At 52.2% G+C, this 21,050-nt stretch overlaps 1 protein-coding gene across 6 annotated transcripts in view; it reads right to left on the bottom strand.

Annotated features, from left to right (window-relative positions):
- TACC2 (transforming acidic coiled-coil containing protein 2) overlaps window positions 1-21,050 on the bottom strand; it is a 203,079-nt gene that overhangs the window by 101,595 nt on the left and 80,434 nt on the right. The gene's annotated exons all lie outside the window — the stretch shown is intronic.

Raw genomic sequence — 21,050 nt, 5'->3', positions numbered from 1 at the left:
TTCTCTCTGCCTGCCTCTCTGCTACTTGTGAGCTCTCTCTCTGTCAAATAAATAAATAAAAATATAAAAAAAATTTTAAGATCCTATTTTTAAGTAATCTCTACACCCAATGTAGGACTCAAACTCGCTCCAGGATCGAGTCACACACTCCACTGACTGAGCCAGCCGGGTGTCCTGAAACTTCAAAGTAACACTGGCCCTTCATCTGTTGAGAAGGTGAACACCAGACAGCCTCCAAGAGCAGCAGGCTTTGCAAGTTCAGAAGGACACGGGTCACTGTCATACACTGGTCACACTTTAGCTCACTCCGCTGATTAACCCCTTCCATAATCAGGTGCGTCTTACTAGCTCATCAGGGAGACCATGAGTTTGTCTTTCTGATGAACTTGGCCCTGGGCAGGAAGTGGCAGGATGATCTCTTTTATTCCCTGACCGGAGAGCGAATGCATACAGGCTCTTAGGCCGTGAACAAGAAAGAGGTGGGCCAAGCCATTGGAGTTGAGAGTCTCAGGAAAGAGTCACTTTTTAAAAATGCTTATTTATTTAGTAACAATTGTAGTAGACACTAAGAAGAACCATACCGATGGCTAAGAGCATAAACCAGGAGGTCTGGGCCAGTGGTGGGAGTAGGGAATATTTCCTTGTGGAGTGGTAAACTGAGGCCAGACAGCCAGCTTGGTGATAATGACTACACGCCAGGAACTGTTAATCTAAGTGCTCATGGATGTCACCACTTATGGTCCTCACAGCAGCCCTGTGAGGTGGGTACTCTCGCTATCTCTTTTGATGGATATGGAAACCAAGACACAGAGAGGCTGAGTAACTTGTCCTTGGTTACACAGCTAGTAAGGGGGCAGAACCGGGTTACAAACCCAAGCCTGATGCTAGGGACCATGTTTTTAACCACCACTCTAGGATGTGTCCCAGAGGTTGAAGAGTAAGAGAAACGGAGAGTGTCTAAGGTCAGGGAAGCCACCTATCTGAAATTCCTGAACCAGGAAGGAGTTCAGCATCTGGGAGCAATGAATGCAAAAGGTCACTCTTGCAGGGGTGTGGATGAAGGAGACTAGGAAGGGGTGAGGTGGACGAGAGCCAGAGCCCACGGCCAGGTCAAGGGACTGGATCCTAAGCCAAGGAACGAGGCCCAAATCCGCCACAAAGTGCTGCCCTTGGCCTTGAGATGAATGAGAGGCAGGGAGGGTTAGGCTGAGTTTCCTACGTTTAAGTATGAGTTTTAAGTATGTTCCGTTTTAAGTATGAGAAGACCAGCCCATGCCCGCGGCCACCCCTGATTATTCATCCCCGTGGACCCTGTGACGCTCCGTTCCTCCTCCATTGTTCCCATCCACCACTCCAAATCCCCCAGCACAGGATCCCAGAGCCCTGGGACCGTGCCCACAGAATCCGAGAGAAACGGGTACAAGGGAAAAGAAGGAAGGAGCCAGCCCGGAGGGGAATCCTCAGCTGCAGACACTAGCAACTTTCCAAAGTCAGAAAAAAACCTGAGTGGAAAAACATTACCCAGGAGCTTTGGCAGCACACACTGAGAGCCATAAAAGACTTTGTTTCCTTCAACACAGTCGTTGTACATCCAAGAATTTATTTTAAGGAGATGATTCAGGGTATGAGCAAAGATGCTGATCATAACTGGGACCATCATAGCAAAAAAATAAAACAAAACAAAAAAACTAGAAACCACCAAAATGTTCCCCAGTAGGGGACAGCTGATCACATGAAGGCACAACTGCAGAATGGGCTCATTAGCAGGTATTTAAAAAGATTAAGGTAGATCTCCATATAGCTACAGGAAAACGTATCCATTGTTAACTAAAAAGAGGTTTTAAAACTATCAGGGGCATGACCCACATTCATGTGCGAGGTCTGTGAGCGTGTACATATATACGTACACGTATGTATAAACACACATGCAGGAAGTGTGCAACCGAGTGAACGAGTACCCAGCAGTGAGGGAGGATGTGTGCCAAGGTGTGAACAGTAATTCTCCTTCCGTAGTGAACTTAGGAGTGTCTTCCTAAAAGATTTTATTTTTACATAATCTCTACGCCCAACCTGGGGCTCGAACTCACAACGCTGAGATTGAGTCATATGCTCCCCCGACCGAGCCAGCCAGGCACCCCGTGAATGTTTTCTCCTGCTGGATTTATCTCTGTTTTCTAGTTGGGTGCTGACCATGCCCTGGTTTTATAAGCAAAATAAATAAGAAAACATACATAAGGACAATTTTAAGTGACAGGGAAGAACTTCAGTTTGTGCATAACTCAGGGAAAGTTGTCAGAGATGGGATAATCGCAGGAAAGCCCACTTTTGTATTCACATTTTCCATGGGGAGGACCCAGACTTGTCTGGCTCATTCCGTCCTGAGGCAGAAGCGCAGCCACACCTGACTCATCAGGCACTACCAGGACAAGGACGGTCCCAGGGGAGGGTCTGGGGAGGAACAGATACGGCCTGCATATTCTACAGGGTGGCTTTTCTATTTTAACTCTTTGGGAGGAATTATGTCTGAAAGCACATCGGACACTTCTCTGAATTTTCTTTCTTATTTTTTTTTTTAAGATTTTTTATTTATTTATTTGACAGATCACAAGCAGGCAGAGAGGCAGGCAGAGAGAGAAGGGGAAGCAGACTCCCCGCTGAGCAGAGAGCCCAACGCAGGGCTCGATCCCAGGACCCTGAAATCATGACCTGAGCTGAAGGCAGAGGCTTTAACCCACTGAGCTACCCAGGCGCCCCTTCTCTGAATTTTCTGGACAGAGAATCTTGAACACAATGAAATGTTTTCTCAACGAAACACAATCAGCATCTTGAGTAACTATGATGTAAGTGACAAAGTATGCTATGGCACTAAAACCACAATTGTCCATGAAGTCGAGAGGGCGGGGCTCTGGACAGGCCCCACCTTGGGATTTCAGTCAGGTGACTTCTCCGTCTGTGAAAGCAAAGGCACTAGAATGCACGGTCCCCAAGGATCCCCCCAACTGAGTCTCACCCCGCACTCGCTGGCTATCAGCCACCACTTCTACTCACTCACCTGCCTCTTCTCTACTTTGGGCCTTCAGTTCTCTGCTTCTCTAAGACAAGGGGCTGAGGGTGTTTAGAATAGTGCGTAAACCAAGAGTTACTAAGCACAGATAAAGGTTTATATACCATACATCATTATAATAATTTTAAAATATAACTGTACGTGTATATATACACATATTAGCTTGAACCACATGAAACTGCTAAAAAAAAACTATGAAATTCACACTGTACCAGCAGCTCTAAGGCCTTTTTGTCTCACTTCCTAGTGACCCAGCTATGTTCCCGATGGCTAAGAATGGGGCAAAGCTGACTTCTGGGTCAGTGGAGGGATTCCTACAAAGCAGCTCTTCCTGGGCCAACTGTAAGAGGCTATAAATGGCTTCTAAATTCTACCAGTGCTGCTCCTCAGACTAGAGTGACTGAAATATTTTTCAGAGGGGGAAAAAAAAAATCTGTCCAAGATTTTAACCACCAGCTGCTGCCGCCAGCTGCCAGGACCAGCCCGCTGTAAATTTTGCCAGGCCAGCAAAGGGTTGATTTTCCACTGGAATGTCAGGGAGGGACCTTTGCATCAACAAGTGCTTCTCCAAAGGGCCATGAGTCACCCTCCCGTCAGAGAAGGAGGTGGGGAGGGTCTGGCTTCAGAAAGGAAAGCAGTCACACTCCGTCTAAAAAGCCAGCACCTCGGGCTCTACACACAGGCTCTGTGTCCCAGAAGGGCCCCAGGCTCAAAGTCCTGGAGAGTCACTGAATAGTAATCACGACGGACACCAGTAATGAGAATGGGAGGTCTGGGAGGTGAGGGACGTGTTCATACCTTGTTGGCGATGAGGGCGTCACGGGTGTGCAGCCCGCTCCAAACTCGTGGAGCTGCGGACAGGCACAAGGCACAGCTTTTATTCAATCACACCTCAGTACGGTGGTCTGAAAAAGGAAGGGGGCCGCACCGTCCAGGGCGGACAGGCCGGTCAACAGCACAGCGGGTTCAAAGTCTGAAGTAAGGAGAACCTGCCGTAGAAAACCAGGGTTCCCTCGGGCGGGGCTGTCTGGAAAGGCCCCTGAGGGCTGGGGCAAGCCAAGAGTTTGACAGACCCAAGAATGCAAGGAGCTTTCCAGATTAAAACAAAACAAAACCTTCACCCTCCTCTCTCTCTGATGGTTCAGATGGAAAGCCATTAGGATTCTCTTCCCTTCTCGTGAACAGGGCAAGGAAGGTCACAGAAGGGACAGAGGCTGCCCCTGTGTTACCCACAGGGAGGGTGATGGGAGCCAGGTCCCCCGCTCCCAAGTCAGAGGATTTGCATATACAAAAGGTGATTAGGCTCCAAAGCACTCCCAGAGCTCTGTTGCAGTCGGAGGTGTGTGAAAAGGAGAGCTGGGTGTAGGGGTGAGTGTGTGCACACAAAATCGTCTACTTCCCAGCTCCCTCTGCAAAGAGAGGTCAGGCAAAAGGACATTAAGAATTACCTCAGGGGCGCCTGGGTGGCTCACTCACCAAGGGTCTGCGTTCAGCTCGGGTCACAATCTCAGGGTCCTGGGATGGAGCCCTGCATCGGGCTCCCTGCTCATGGGGAAGCCTGCTTCTCCCTCTCCCACACTCCCTGCTTGTGTTCCCTCTCTCACTGTCTCTCTCTCTGTCAAATAATAAATAAAATCTTAAAAAAAAAAAAATTACCTCAGAGGGGCTGCTGCTGGCCAAATCTGGGACCACTGGGGCATTAAAAAAAAAAAAAATACAGACACTAATGGGTTATAACCCATCAAGTAAAGTAAGAATCCATGGGTTCACACAGAAACGAAGGCGCACAAATGCACAGTGGCGGGGGGGGGGGGGGGGAGTTCCTCTTTCCACTCCAAGGCCAACTTGGAAACGTAGGAGGAATGATGGAAGCCAAATCACCATCCAAGGGCTGAGAGAGTGGTGGTCATTTTAGGTAGCCATCGAACAACGCTAGGGCAGGCGGGTGGTTTAAGGGAGTAAAAGACATCATGTGGTCTTGGACCCACTTACGGGTGGAGAAACCAGGGGGGCGTCAACCTGACCCCGTGTTGACCAGTAATGCCAGCCCTGGTGGTGGGACAATCATCACACTGTGCTCGGGGAAAGGACCCGCTGGAAAGGGCATAGCTTCACATCTGTGGGATGCCTGAGTAGAATGGCCAGCCAGAACCTGGTCAGGAGCAAACTCTGGGTAGACACCGGTCAAGGGGTTTTTCCAGAATGAAAGAGCTGTACTCTCAAAGGTCACGAAAGACAAGGCAAGACTGAGGACTTCTCCCAGACTGAAGAGGGTCCACAAGCATACAGTTGAGTATGACCCAGGGTTTTGGACTGGATCCTGGATGGGGCAGAAAAGGGCACAAGCTGGCCAGTCTGGATGGATCCTGAAGGCTAGGGGTGGCATCTCAGAGCCGCACTGGTCTCATTCTGGAGCATCCTTGTTTGGGGAAATGAACACTGGAGTGTTTACTTTGGTTTGTATTTTGGAGGGGGACAGCTTCATGTTTGCAGCTGGCTCTCAGATGATCCAGACAAAGAGAGAGGATCACACAGGGGAGGGACCAACTACCTCCTGATGAAGAGTGTGCAACTGAGGCGCCCGGGCAAAGGGTGAACAGGAGCACTCGCCTCTCCTTGCGGCTTTTCTCTGCTTGGAAATGAAACGACAACTTTCCAGACAAAGGCATGTGGGGACACAGACAGACCCCAGGACCCCAGAACTCAGTGTGGGTTCTAGAGGACACAGCAGGGCGTGTGATGGGGCCGTCAGGAAGGGGAGCTGCGGACCCACGCCTGGGCAGCTGGGGCGCAGGCCAGCGTGGAGAAGGTCTCAAAAGTCAGGCCAAGAATCTGTTGTTTGGGCGGCAATGGGAGCACCGAGATTTGAGCTGCGGGGCAGCAGAATATCCGGGAGGTAGCACTCGGTTCCAGAGCACAGAATGACTGAAAGGGAGAAGAAATGCAAGCCAAGCCGGGAAGTGGTTCAGGCTCCAGGGAGCGCTGGTGGGATCCTGGATCCTGGCGCATGCATTAGAGCTCAGATCTGCTGTGTGGGAGGCTTTGTGCTGCCCACCGACACCAGGTGTTGGGGGTCGGGGGAGGAGATGGAGAGAGCAGAGCTGATTCCAATTCTGAGTATCCAACTGGCCAGAGAACCACGTTATTAACCAACTGCCTGCCTCCCTCGTACATGATATCTTCATATTTATCTTTCGATGAAGTCAGTTGTTCAGTTTAAAAGAATATTCATGGGGCACTGGGGGGTGCCCATGTGGCTCAGTGGGTTAAAGCCTCCGCCTTTGGCTCGGGTCATGATCCCAGTGTCGTGGGATCAAGCCCCACATCGGGTTCTCTGCTCAGCGGGGGCCTGTTTCCCCCTCTCTCCCTCTGCCTACTTGTGATCTCTGTCTGTCAAACAAATAAAATCTTAAGAAAAAAAAAAGAATATTCATCATTCTAAGTAATAACATCAGTGAGGCTGTGGTTTTGATGCACTACTTTACCTTTTTTCTAATATACAGGTCTTAAAATGACCGGGCAGCGCCCAGGCTCAGGGCAAGGCCCCTTGGGAGCTACATAGCACATGCTGGAAAACACCGGGGCAGCTCTCAACGACACTGCGGAAATAGAACCCAGCGCGGCTCACATCTGCTCACTCCGGTTTCAAAAAGAGAAGCAAGGCCTGTCAATAAACTAGCAAACTGGAATCTTCTGAAATTGCACATCTTTATGAACTGTTGGTCTGTTGCAAGCTTGGCATGACCCGGCCAGCAAAGGGCAGGAGCCACAGTAATGGCCCATAACATATGGAGCACATCCGGGCACCCTCTTCGGGGCTCCCTGTTGGTGTTCGGAGACAAGAGCTTCGTCCTCTGGCCTGAGGAGCGGATATACCTGAGCTCTGCTTCTGCTGCTTCTCAAGAAGCTGGGCTTACCAGGCACCTACCCGCGCTCCGGACAAGCCATGTTTTGCTGTACTTAGTCTCCGTGGAGACCAGTGGGCTCTTTCGTGATCCGGGAAACGGTGAGGTGGGCCAAGTCTGACCCGGCCATCCTGAAGGCCACGTACAAGAGTTGGGCTCGACAGATAAGAGGATTCCTAAAACCCAGACTTCCACCACTCCTGGGAGCAGAGGAGCGTGACACCCTGACAGCTATGGGGGTGACGAAGGTCTCAGACACACTGTTTCCGCTGCTGATGATATTTTGGCAAATAGCAAACGCTGTAACAGGTGTGAATAAGTTCATCGGAAGACTGACGGTAACAGTAAAGAATCGTAAGAGTGGCTAACATTGTTGAGTGCGGCGTGCGGCGAAGAGCTGTGCACATCTTACTCTCCAGCCCTCTGAGGGGGTGAAAAGTGGTCAGAATTTGAACCCAGGTCCCAAAGCACAGGATCCAGGCAACCCCACAGGGTGGGGGTCCTGGCTTGATCCAAGAACACGAAGAGTCTCCCATGTGCCTCCAGAAAAAGCAACGTCTGAGAGATCCTAGAGTCCACGTCAGGGAGAACACAGCTTTTCCTCTCCCATATAAGAAAGTCCAGCAATTTAAAGATTTCCCTTCAGTTAAAAATAAAAATTTTTAAAAAATACTAATTTTTAAAAATAACTTTAAAAAAATATACACAGCTACTTGCATTTGCATAGTATGTTAGATCTTTGCCAAATGGTGTGTTTTATCATTCTCCATCGTACCCTATGCAGTTGGCAGACAACTTAATTTCTAGAATAGGAGACCAAGGCTCACAGAATTAAGTCACTTGGCAAAGAGACACAGTGGCAAGAACCCGGGCCTTCTGCACTGAGCCTGTCCTCGTTATAGGAACCCACGGTGTGGCCCCCGGCCGTTCTCCAGCAGGCACGGCCACCGTTCTGTCCCAGTTCAGCCGCACATAGAGGCGTGGGCTTTGGAGGCTCCTGGGTGGGCAGGGACCACGGGGGCAGGGGGAGGAGCACTGTGGGGCAGGAAGAGGGGATAGGCCAGCTGCGGGATTGTGCCTCCAGCAAGAGGAAGGGACCCTCCACCTTGTTCCCTGGGATCTTCCCAGCCCCGACTCAGCAAGGAAAACGCTGACACTGATGGGGATGAATGAGCCCCAAGAGACAGAGCCACAGGGAGGCAAGCCAGTGTCATCAAAGAGGTAAGAGAGTTCCAAAGAGAGTGACACAATGTGACATTTTACAGACACTTAACACTGAACATCTGTCCATTTCAGTTGGGAGCTGTGCTCTTCGTATTTTGGGACTAAACATTTTTTGCACACTCCTGGTAAGCCCTGGGCCTGGTACTGGGCCTTTGCCAATAAAGAAATAAGCCCCCCCTCGCCCCCCGCCTCCCCAAGAGGCAGGATGGATGGGGCTAGGGGCTGGAGGCTGGCCCCCCACTCCAGAACTAAAGAGCTGTGTGACCTTGTGGAAAGTCTCCTCCGTGCCTCTGCTTCTCCATCTGTCAGAGAAGACAATGGTAGTCCCTGCTGGGACAGGGAGCGGTGAGGGTTGAGGTCAGTCCCGGAACTGTCCTCCAGCGAAGGACCCAGCCATGAGAAGCGCTCCGCAAAGGGGCAAAGGATGGCCTCGTTAATACAACCCCAACGGGTACACCATCTTCCCGACAGAACACCCCGCAGGCGCTTTTTCACAGTCTGCACGCCTGCCTCCCCTGCCCATGCGTGTGCCCAGAGGGGTACCCACGGCTCCTTCACCCCCCGCCCCCAGGGGCTCTGTGTGAACATCAGCACAGGTGGTGAGATCGGACTGAACACAGGTGGCCAGCCACAAAGGGAACCGACATCTATGAGCACCCACGATGTGTCAGGCACCGGACAAGCCCTTTGTCACTGAGCAGTGTGAAGCCCATTGCGTGAAGCCCATTGCACGAAGGGCAAATGGAGCCTCTGGGCAGGGCAGTCACTCTACCCAGGGCCACGCTGAGCTGAGCACCGTCCTCTGCTCGGACTTCAGACCTCACGGGCAGACAGGATGCATGGCCTCAAGCAGCAGCTCTCTCATGGACGTGCAAGGATTAGTGACAGGCAAAGAAGCCTGGGGGGGGGGGGCGGGGTCTGCCTTCCCAAGGAAAGCAGATAAACAGCCAGCACGGGGCAGCTGGGAGGACCCCCCCCCCCGGGCCCCCCAGGCTGCAGGCGCCTCCTCCGTCAAAGGAGGTAGGGACTCTTCGTCTTCTGTGTTCGCTTCCGGCCCAGAGATTCTACCAATCTGAAAACTTTGAGGTTCTAGAGGTGTGTCCCCTGGCCTGGCTGAAGGGATGGCTTGAAGGAAGCCCTGGATAGTGCCCCCTTGGCCAGGGGCCAGGTTCCCGGTTAGGACCTAAGGATGGGCAGCAGGGGGTGACCTGCTGACCCAAGGCTCCAGCCCCCAGGAGATCTGGTGGTTGAGCGGAGGTGCAGCGGGAGAACCTTCTTCTCACATACAACTTAATCACACCTTCAACATGGCTATCAATCCCACCCCCTCGGGGCTAGGGAGCCCAAGGACAGAGGCTGATGACAAGCTCAAAAGGGAGGAAGTCATTCCAGGAAGGACAAGACAGGGAGGCAGTAACCCACTGTTCTTTTTAAAAGATAAAGAAGTCACCCCACCCAGGTAGTGGGAAAAGCCACGGGGTCAGGTGAGTGAGGATGAAGGTGTCCCCCAATCAAAGGGACAAAATCAAGAGAAGACACCTGTCCAGAGGACCAAGGGGACCTCCTTCTCCCGAAAGCGCAGGGAACCCACAGGTGTGTCGACTCCACCAGAACACTGACACAGAAATCACACGGAGTCATCCGTGGGGTGGGCGGCAGCGAGTGTGGTGTAGACAGTGCAGGCTCCAGACACAACAGAGCTGAGCCTGAATCCAGCTCTGCCATTTCATAGTCCTGGGCAAGTGCGCTAACGTCGCTGAGCCTGTTTCTGACCCTGGTAAATGGGGACAAATTGTATAGCTTGGAAGGATTGTTAAAAGAAAGCATCTGGACAGCCCGGCATCCACCCCGTGATTGGTCCTCACCCGACAGTCCGCATTTAGTAAACACGTGTTGGCTGTACGGATGCTTGGAAATTCACAACAACACGAAGGTGTTCCCAGCCACAGCCGGAGCTGCCCGGCTGTCGCCTACTTTAGGCCAGAGCCGGCTCGCGCTCTCATTTTCTCGAGCCCAGGGCAGGCCTCTCAGCTCGCAAACAAACCAGTCTGAACGAATGCCTGGTGTGTTTTTACACAGACAAGGCAAAAGGTTAGTTGTTGGTTTTTTAGCACCTTGCTCAGTCCTTGGTTTCCTTCGATGGTCACAGATTTTTCCCTGGCTCTAGAACCACACGAGCAGCACAATGGACCCCAGACGGCTCTCCCTACACCCAGAAAGCAAGGTACAAGGAGCAAAGGTATTCACCCCGCAGTTCAAAAGGGGGTGCCGAGGCAGACAGTCACCACCCCTAGAACCCAGGAGATGGCTCTGCCCAGCACGGTACCGGGCCCAGGGCACCATGGGTGTCCCGTGGCTGAGCACAGGACAACCTAGAGCTCAACTTGGGGAGTCATCAGATTCAGCTTCCCGGGCCAGGTAATTCCCAGGTGAGCTTCAGGGAAGACATACAAGGGGACATCGGGTCTTTGCCTGTTGAGTGGGAAGGTGGCAGGGGGACCGGAGGCAGCCACGGATCAGAGGGATAAAAGGAGGGAAAAGATGCTCCCGCCCCGGGCACGGGCCAACCCCTTGCAGCCTCTCCTCAGTTTGGAAGGGGGCCCTGTTAGGAAAACTGGCATGATGGGAGCCACCCCGTGCCCTCAGGAGCGTAAGCCCATGCTCTGAACACTGCGGGGGGCCCCCAGGCCTCCAGGCCCCACGTGGACACAAGCACACCAGGGGAGAGCGCGGAGGGGGACCAGAAATGGTCAAATCTGCTCGTGAGCTCGGGCAGCAACTGCTTCTTCTTTCCACTTTCCCCCCAGCTGTGTTCTCTGTCAGCAGAACTAAAGGGAGTTTCCTATTCTTTTACTTTTACTTGTTTTCTGGGGAAAATATAAACGAGCAATGAAGCAGGAGGAAGGGCGCGGCAAGGGGCTGGAGAGCCCGCTTCCCAACACGCCAGAACCGCGTTCGCGAGCACGCCGCCGCATTTCCGCTGGAAAGTAATTCCCGTAAAAAGAAGCTCGCGGAGGTCGTAGGAACTCCACCTCCCCTAATCAAACCCCTTTCATCATAACCAGGTGAAAAGAGAACCAGAACCTTCCACGCGCACAGCACGCCACGCTGACCCATAACGGCCCTTGCCCCCACAGTCCCGTGAGCCAGGCAGGCAGGGATACATGGGCTGGTGTCCCCCGCAATTGGGAGATGGACGTGGAGACACAGAGACCGTTAGCGACCTGCCCAAGGACACACAGCTGCCAGGGGTGGGGCAGGGACTCAAATATAGGAGCTCGGTCTCTAAACTGGGCGCTTCGACTGGGCTGCCTCTCCCATCCCAGGGAAAACCCATCCTGGGAACTTGGCTTTCTCTGAACTGGCCACAATGAAAACCCTTGCCAAGTGCCAGGCATAGACCGGACGGGACCAGGAAGGGAAGGGGGACAGAGCCGATCCCCAGCGTACCGGTAATGAAACCCCCACTGCAGAGCCGACCCCCAGCGTACCCCTAATGAAACCCCCACTGCAGAGCCGACCCCCAGCGTACCCGTAATGAAACCCCCACTGCAGATGGCTGCTCTCGAGGCCCTGGCACGCTTCGTGGCCCTACTTTTAGAGCCACTTCCCTATAAACTTCTGTTCTGCCAGGTCGTTTTCTTCATGCCTTTCCTTTCTCCTGAATGGTTCCATCATCCTTGGGCCGTTTTGTCATCTCAGTCAGTTGCTGTGGAAATGATTCCTGAGGTTATAAACAAGGGACCGTGCTCTCCGTGGGGGAGAGACAAAACCCAGCCACCAAGCCAGATGTCACATGCCTCGGTCACAGGCCACACTGGGAGAGACCAGAGCACCCAGCCTGTGGCCTTCCTCTTAGACTTGCTCTTCTGGCCAGGGAGAGTCAGAGACTGGACCACCAGCCTTCTGGACCTTCTCATTGTGCAAAAAGTATCATGGCCTGTAAACCCAAACCATAGTCAGCTGGCGGTGGACCCGAGTCCCAGGAGAAAGCACACACACGTGCACACGTGCACACACACACACACACATGCTCTTAACCCAGCCTCATGGACACCTGCAGCCTGCGGCCCAGCAAGCCCCCACTCCCCACCACTGCTCTTCCCAGTAGAACTGGTCTCTCTCAGTTCCCCAAACCCTTGCAGGGTCCTCTCCAGGGGCTCCAGGGGGTGCTACTGGCATTTGGGGTGAAGCAGTTCTCGGTCGTACAGGAATGTCACATGCATAGCGTCCCAGACCCTCACCAGTGATGGCCTCTCCAGGCAGGGTGACAACAAGCACCCTCATAGACTTTCAGCCATCCCCTGCTGGGTGCTAGCCTCGTTGTAAAGCCTGCCCAGTGTGTGTGTGCTCTGCTGAATCAATCTCTCTCTCTCTCTCTCTCTCTCACGTATGGCTCCGCCCATGTCATTCCTGTGGCGTGTGCTGCAAACTCCCAGGTCCTCCCTCAAGCAGTGTCTGTCTCCATAGAAATGGCAAACATAAATAACCACAGTACAAAGCAGGACGAGACCCCAGAGGCCTCAGGACTTAGCTGAGGGAACAGGGCGCCCAGTGCCCGGGGTCCTGGGTTAGAGGCCCACCTTCATATGTGACTCTGGACTTCTGTGAGTCTCCCTTTGGGCATATGTAACATGCAACTTGGATCTTTAAGTTTCCTTCCTGCTTAAGGTATTTTTAGCTGAGTTTTTTAAGTGCTCAAACTCAGAGACAAAAAAGATGGAAGTAAAGAGAGGGACCAGAGGCCAGTTCCTGGCACATTTCCCAGGGGGGCGCATTTGCTCCCTGGGTCCCCATGAGCAGTGACACCCACGTGTGGGGGTCCTGCTCCATGTGCCTGGCCGACCTTTAGATGAGGGACTAGAGACAGAGCAGGGGCTGGGAGGCTCGGGGAAGCTGAGAGCCGGCTGTGGCATCTGCACATGGGTACTTCCTGACCTATTTCCTGCTCAGACTGTCCTCCGAGGAGAATGCCTGAGGCCAGGGCAGAGTCTGTGAGAAGGAGCCCCACGGGACTCACCTGCCCAGCACAAGAGGCCCCATTCTCTCCCAGAGCTCCCAGCCTGAGCTGGGGATGAGAAATCCCACGGCTGGAGGCCGGGCGGTGACCCACTCCCGAACCCCCAGGGTACCCTTCCTCCAGCTCCACCAACTTCAAAACCGGCCAGAGAACAATGGTGAAGACTCAATTTTTAAATATGTAAGTGATTCAGAGTGGATGAAGCCACAGAAGAAACCAGCCTCGGGACATGGCCCCAGACGTTTCCAAAGTCACTTCCAAATACTACAATGAAAACAGCTTTTGAAATGTGGCTTCAGAGTGAATCCCAGAGAAGTAAGAACAGAGAGTTCTCTGCCTTCTAACAAAGCTCCGCCCTCTTCTGGCATAAAACAGAAACCAGCACCAGGACCCCTGATTGTCCAGTACAAGGGGACGGGGGCTTGGCACCGCAGCCTGCAGCCCTGCACACACCCTCTGCACGCTACCCCGGGCTGCCCTTCCATTCCCACCTCCCCAGCCCACCCACCCCTGAAGACAGAGCTTCTCACAATGTCTATGTGTATTTAATGCCCCCCCCACCCGGCCACAAGGTCCTGTCCCAGCATCTGACACAGCCAGAAGATAACAACTAGGACAACACTGAGATCCTGATGATGATGATGGTGGTGATGCCACTTTAAGCAAAGACAAGCGCTGAGGACAACAAACACGGCCGGAGCCGCAGCCTGCAGCCTGCGCAGGCAAGGGGGACTCCTCAAGTCGCTTTCCCAGGACGTCCAGAGGCCAAGGAAGAGTCACGCCGCGAGGCCCGGGAGTCAAGGACGCCCAGGGGAAACTCGGCAGGTCACGTGCTCGCCGGAGCCCTGAAGTGCGCTCGGCCCCGCTGACGTAACTACTCGAGAATTTAAAAGTCCCCAACTCGGAGGAAATGCAGTGCAGTTTTGTGGCTCATTCACGCGCCGCCGTGGACCGCCGCGGGTGACCCCGCTCGAACTCGGAAGGAGCCCCCGCGGGGGTGGCGCGGGGTCGGGCTACGGGCGGGGAGCCCCCACCCCCCTTATGGGCGCTGACCCGGGTCCCGGACCCCAGCCGCAAGTGGCGACTCCAACGAGGGGTGGGGACCGCGGCCCCGGGTACGGACCCCAACAGCTCACCCCTGGGGGACCCCAGGTAGGGTGAGAACCCGGCCACGCGCGCGACTCCAACCGCGCGGGGAGACCTCGACCGTGGGCGGGGACCCCAGCTGCGGGCGCGCACCCCGACGGGTCTCACGGACGGAGCGAGCCTCTCGGGCACACGCCCGGGACCCGCCGCTGCCCCGCAGACACACTCCTCTGCCAGCAGGGGACACAGATGCGTGCTTCGCCTCTTTCCTGCCCCGAGCCAGTGCCTCTTGGGGGAAAGCTAGAGTGAGCTCCGGCCACCACTTCCAGCACGCCTTTGTCTGGCGGCCAAGGTCCCGGGGACGGCCGTCTCCTCCCTGACCCCGGGCGCCCCTCCCGCCCGCGGCCGCGGCGCACTTACCGGCCCGGGGCGTTCGCCGATGACTCGCGCGGTGTCGCTTTCCTTCGGGGACGCGACTGCCAAAACGCCCCGAGCGGCTGAGTTTCCCGAGCCGAGCGGCGGCGCGCGGAGTGCCCCCCTTGGCCCGGCCGGGCGACGCAAACTTTCCCGGGGCAACGGCGCGCGGCGGGCGCGGGGGCGGCGCGGCCCCCGAGGGTCAGGCAAAGTTGCAGCACAAAAGGCCAATGACTGGGAGCGCGGCGGCGGCCGGGCCAGGCTCCTCCCCCAGCTCTCGGCGCTCCGAGCGGCCCGCGCGCAGCCAGCTGCTCGCGCAGGGCGCCCGCCGCGCTCTCCTCCCGGGCCAGGAATGCGCGGGGCGGGCGGCGGCGCGCCCAGGAGTCCCGGGGCCCCGGCGGCCGCGCGGCCAACCGCGCACCGGCGCAGCCGGACCCACGACGCAGCGCGGCCGGGCCGCGGCTCCCGAACGCACGGCGGGCTGCTGCCAGCACGCTCTGCGGCGTGACCACTTGTCACAGGTCTGAGTTTTTCCACGGCGCTTCCCACTACGCGGGGCAACGGCGGGGAAGGCACCGTGCGAAATGCCCGAGGCCAGGCGCGGGCCACGTGTCCCAACACGGGGATCCACACACGCTGGGGAGGGGGGAGCAGGCCCCGGAAAGAAGGTGGGGACGAAACGGTGCCTCACTAGTTCCTGGAGCCAGATTCTGGCTCTTCTTTCTTCCTCTGCCTCGAGCTAACACCGCTTGACCACAGACCCTTAGAGAGCGCTGTGCTCTACAGTTTGCAAAACTCCATATGCCTCCTCCCCGGCTGTTGCACCCTCCGTAGGAGGCAGAGACTATAAACACAAACCGCTTCCCGCTGCTACGTTTCCAGGGAGCCCGTTTCTATCTGGGAGTTGTTGGTTTTATTTTTTCCCTTCTGGAGTCCCACATCAACTCCTCTGCTAACATCGACCTCATACCCAGAAGTGGCGCTTACCTGCACCCTGGTAACTCGGCAAGGTATCACCTTTCCTAGGGCTATTCCTGCAGCTAGGCAGGAAGAAGAAAAAGAACTAAGAAGAGCCTGTGGCTATATGTGGATGCCAGGCTTCCTATTTTAAGTTTGGTTTCAAGAAGCATTGCTATATTTTATATGCAGGGACCAAAGGGCAAGAGACTCACCAATGACTCAACGCTTCCTTTCTTCCTCTTAAAGAAACAGATGCCCAAGGTTTGCCGGCCCTAAATGAGAATTCTATGTAGAATAAAGAAATTGACTTTTATTACCTTCCTCTAAAAAAAAAAAAAAAAAAAAAAGTTTTTTTTTAACACCATGCTTTTAAGAGCCACGTTTTTGATAGAAATTTCAGTAGATTCCTTGTTCACAATGGGTATTAATGTACCCATTTCACAAATGGGATAACTGAGACCATAATAGGCTAATCTGGTTAAATGTATACCATCCACTATTGGTAAAGTAAGAATTGGGATGCCCAGGTTTTTTTGCTTTTTCGTTTTTGGTTTTTTCCTGTGTCCTTGTGCCCTAATTCCAGGTCACACCCATTTACGGTTGTATTAAGCTCAAGCACTCCAATTAGGCCAAGAGCAAAGATGCATTTGAGGAGCCAACCCTTTCACATGGAACATCCCCTCCCCACTTGCTGGGTGCACCTCTTTCATGACAAAGGACGATACCACTCTGCTTTGAAACCCACTGGTGTGGTCAGCCAGATGATGTCCCCCCCACTGACGATGTCCACGTCTTAATCCCCATGGGCTGTGAATATATTAATTTACAAGGCAAAGGGGAATTAAGATTATCGATGGAATTAAGGTTGCTAATCATCTGACCTCAACATAGGAAGATTATCCTAGATTATCCAGGTGGGGCCCCATGTAATCACAAGGGTCCTTGGAAGTAAAAGAGGGAGGAAGAGGAGAGGTCAGGGAGGGAGGTAACAACAGAAGCAGAGACAAAGAGAGATGTGAAGATGCTGGGCTGGCTTTGAAGGTAGAGGAAGGGCACCATGAGCCAAGAAATGTGGCAGCAGAAAAAGCCAGGACATGGACTTAAAGGAACGTACCCCCAACAATGTGATTCTAGTCCAGCAAGACCCAGGTCAGACGTTTCACCTACAGAACTGTAAGAAAATAAATCTGTATTGTCTCAAGCCATTCATTTGTTGGTAATTTATCACAACAGCAATAGGAAACTGACACAGTAGGTATCTATCTGGTCATTACTACGATTTACTCTTCTTTGAAGGGCTTTATGGAAGTATCTTGGATTCTAGAAATAGAGACATAGAGTCTAAGATCACTCTTTGCAGGAGAATGCTCTGGCTGAGCAAGGCGTGTCCCCAGCCCTTCTCCGGGGCATCTCCATACTCTAACAGTGCAGTGGGGTTGGGCAGCCGGCAGGCAGACAGAGCCATGGTCCGGTTTAGGACATACTCTATTAGAAGATGAAGTCAAGGGTTCCCAACTTCACAGGGGATGGAGAGTCAAATCCTGCCACCAGATAGAGATACAGCCACACTGGAAACTCTCCGCCAACCCACCAAGCCCTGGTCCCAACTACAGCCAGACACACTGGCCAGATGGCAAACCTGAGGCTACGGTAAATGTGCACGGCCTGCCTCGTGCTGCTGCAGCTCCGGGTACCACCACACTGCTGATACAGATGAGGAAAGACGTGTGTGTGCGCGCGCATGCCCTCTGGCTTGGGATCCCTGGAATCTAGACAGAAAGACTGAATCACAGGCAGAAAGCATGTGCCTCAGTAGTTGCCTCCATGAGTGAGGGTCTTCATGCCGTAGGAATTTTTTGGATCTGAGGACAAGGCCAAGGCCTCTGCACAAATGTAGTCTGTCTGAGTGTTGTCAGCAGTGTTATAGTGCAGTCGCTGTTGACCTGTCTTCTGGAGTCCTGGGGTTTCTGGGGTTACCCTAAAGCCTGTCCAGAAGGCACCCGCAGCACCTGTAACCACAACTATTCCACTTTTATGGGCCACGCCTTTGGGTTCCACAGAAGATTTTGTTTGGAGCAAAGGTTCATTTGGAGAGAAGGGGAGAAAATGAAAATGTGCAAACGCTGTTTTCTAGGATAGAATTTGTGCAGGTGGGCTCCCAGAATCCAACCTGAATCTCGAGGAGAGTGACACATCCAATGTCAAAGGCTGCAGAGTGACTGAAAAGGTGTCTGAAAGGAGATTTTTTTTTTTAATGTAAGTAGAGAGAACAGTATAATGAACCCTATGTATATTACCTACTTTCAATATTATCAAATCGTGGCCAGTTCTGTGTCATTCACATTGCTGGTTTCCCAGCAGTGTAGCTGGGAAATGTAGCTGGTAGCTACCCAGCTTATTCTGCTACCCAGATTATTCTGAAACAAATCCTAGATACCATCATTTTATCAGCTAATAGTTCTGTTTGAATCTCCAAACAGATTGGGAAGAGAATCTTTGAAAGCTATTTATTTATTTATTTATGCTCTTTCATCCTCTCTGAAAAAGGACCAACTATAATCTGTAAATATTAATGAGAGACAACCACAAACACCAGACCTGTGGTCTGAAACTCAGTGCACGTAAGACTCACTGGGTTATTGTTAAAATGCTCCCAGAGATTCTGGTTCAGGAGATCTGGAAAGGGGGGCATGTCTCAAGAACATACATTTTACTTTTTAAAAAATATTTATTTATTTATTTGACAGAGAGAGATCACAAATAGGCTGAGAGGCAGGCAGAGAGAGAGAGGGGGGAAGCAGGCTTCCCACTGAGCAGAGAGCCCAATGTGGGGCTCGATCCCAGGACCCTGGGATCATGACCTGAGCCGAAGGCAGAGGCTTTAACCCACTTGAGCCTCCCAGGCACCCCAAGAATGTACATTTTTGCAAGCAGATTCTGGATGGAGATGCCTTCCAAACCACACTTGGAGAAACTCTGAAACTAAGGTTTCATGGCAGGAGTCACTGGTTGTCTCCAAAACTGCTCTTCCCTCTCCGTATTGACTTACTTGCTTATACTCAAACAATTCACGTAGGTGTGGTGATGTGACACACCCCTAGCCAGTGAGACAGGAAGGCAAGTCAGCTGGGCTTATGGTGACATTCCCCTCACTCTTTAGAGAAAACACAAGATGGCCCATCTCCTGTCCAGATGTCCTCCTGCCTCTTGGCATTGTCTTGAGGGCACATCACCTGGCCACAGCCAACTTGAAACAATGAAGGGGGTGTCTGCCAACATGCTCCGTGTGGGTGTAAGGGAAGATGAAATGTGCTAATGAACCATTCACCCTTAAAAGTGCCCTGTCTCTGGACTCCCTGCCCGGTGAGATGATGGACCTATTATTGCTGATGTTTCCATGCATGGCGCTGTTACTTCCACCCAAAGTAGGAACTGTCCACCGTGATGTTGAGAAGCGCTCCTTTGGTAGATACTAGACCTAAGGCTGCAGAAAGCGATGAAAAACCACAGAGCAGATAGAAGATCATTTGCCAGGGGAGTCTTCTGGAATCCCAAAGGGAAGTTGGTGCCTAGGAAATGCCCCCAGCCTTGTGCACTAAAGAAAGCTTTGGTATATGTCTGCAGTTTAATACTCTGTTGTGGCAAAAATATTTTGCTTTAGCTAAGAAGTGACAAGCCAGATGAAAACAGGAAGCCGGGCTAGAAACCTGTGCCCAAATTTGCCTGACACATCAACACCTGCAAACTAATAAAATATTCACGAGCATCGGCAATCATTGCTCCAGGTCCTCGTGGGGGTATCAAAATGTGTAAGACAGGAAAGATGGGGACGCCTGGGTGGCTCAGTTGGTTAAGCGCTGCCTTCGGCTCAGGTCATGATCCCAGGGTCCAGGGACCAAGTTCTGCTTCGGGCTCCTTACTCAGTGGGGAACCTGCTTCTCTCTCCTCCTCTGCCAGCCTCTCTGCCTGTTTGTGCACATTTGCGTGTGCATGCTCTATCTGACTAATTAATTAATTAATTAAAAAATAAAGACAGGAAAGATGGTCTCATGCTGGAGAGGTAAGAAGCAGGCATGCAGAACCAGGAACACAAGCAGATACCAGGTGTACTGGTGTTTAATGCAGGAAAATTGAGAGGATGCAGTGAGTGTATTAGAATTTATGTCAGTAGATTGAAAGGAACCTTCATTCTATCCAAGGACTTGCTTCTGCTGCACCAGACCAAGTGTCCCCTCGATGGATCGCCCATGTCATGGTCTGATACAGGGAGAAATCTGGGAAACAAGGCCAGAGACTAGAACTACGGCAGGGCCGGCTGGTTGACGGATGGGGAGTTTGTGATGTCTCCCCAGACAAAGAACACGCTAGATCTTTGCTGGGGTTGTGCATCGAAATGGAAGTTCATGTATCTGACTTGTGGATGGGCTCCTGAGGACAAACTCAGAAACACCAAGCCCCTGAAGGATTGCATGTTGTCCTCGCAAAATAACAGGGCACCACATGTAGCCAGGAAATGTACATTTTTGTAAACTCAAGGAGTTTCATTCAGTCGATCAAAATGGCTTATTGAGTAGCTGCTGTGGGGGGGCCCTGTACAAAGTCAGATGCCTAGTGGTCCCTGTGCTCACTCCCAGAGCCATGACAGGGGCAGAAAGGGAATATTTGATCAGCCCTGCTAGAGGTACGGGGAGACTTTTCCAGAAGAGGGAATACTTAAGCAGAGTTTTAGAGGACAAGGAGATGTTACCATGTTCAGATTTCTCATATGAGGATATTTTAATAATTATGTATTTTTATAAATATATATTTATATTTTATAAATATATTTTTATGAATATATTTTTATAAATATATTTTTAAAGATTTTTTATAAATACTTTTTAAGATTTTTAAAATATATTTTTTATAAATATTTTTTATAAATATACTTTTTAAAGATTTTATTCATTTATTTGACACAGAGAGATCACAAGTAGGCAGAGCTGGAGGCAGAGTGAAAGGGAGAGGCAGGCTCTCTGCTGAGCAGAGAGCCCAATGCGGGGCTCGATTCCAGGCCCCCGAGATCATGACCTGAGTCAAAGCCACAGAATTAACTGACTGAGCCACCAGGTGCCCCTAATAATCATGCATTTAAAGCATATTAGGAACGAAACATAATTAGCACCCCAAGCCCATAACGTCTCAGACATTGCCTAGGACAAAGCAAAGTAATACACGGAAATACAAATGAAGCACCATAAGGGAAAACGGTATGTAGGTAATGATACAAGTGGTCCACGGATAAGGTCAAAGTCTTCGGGGTGGTACATGCCCGAAGCACACTGCTGAAACACTGAACTAAGAAAAAAAGGGAAGTGGACAGAAGAGAAATAGACTG

Source organism: Mustela erminea, chromosome 14 (genome assembly GCF_009829155.1).
Source record: "Mustela erminea isolate mMusErm1 chromosome 14, mMusErm1.Pri, whole genome shotgun sequence".
NCBI lineage: Eukaryota > Metazoa > Chordata > Mammalia > Carnivora > Mustelidae > Mustela > Mustela erminea.
This window is presented reverse-complemented; position numbering and strand designations above follow the sequence as displayed.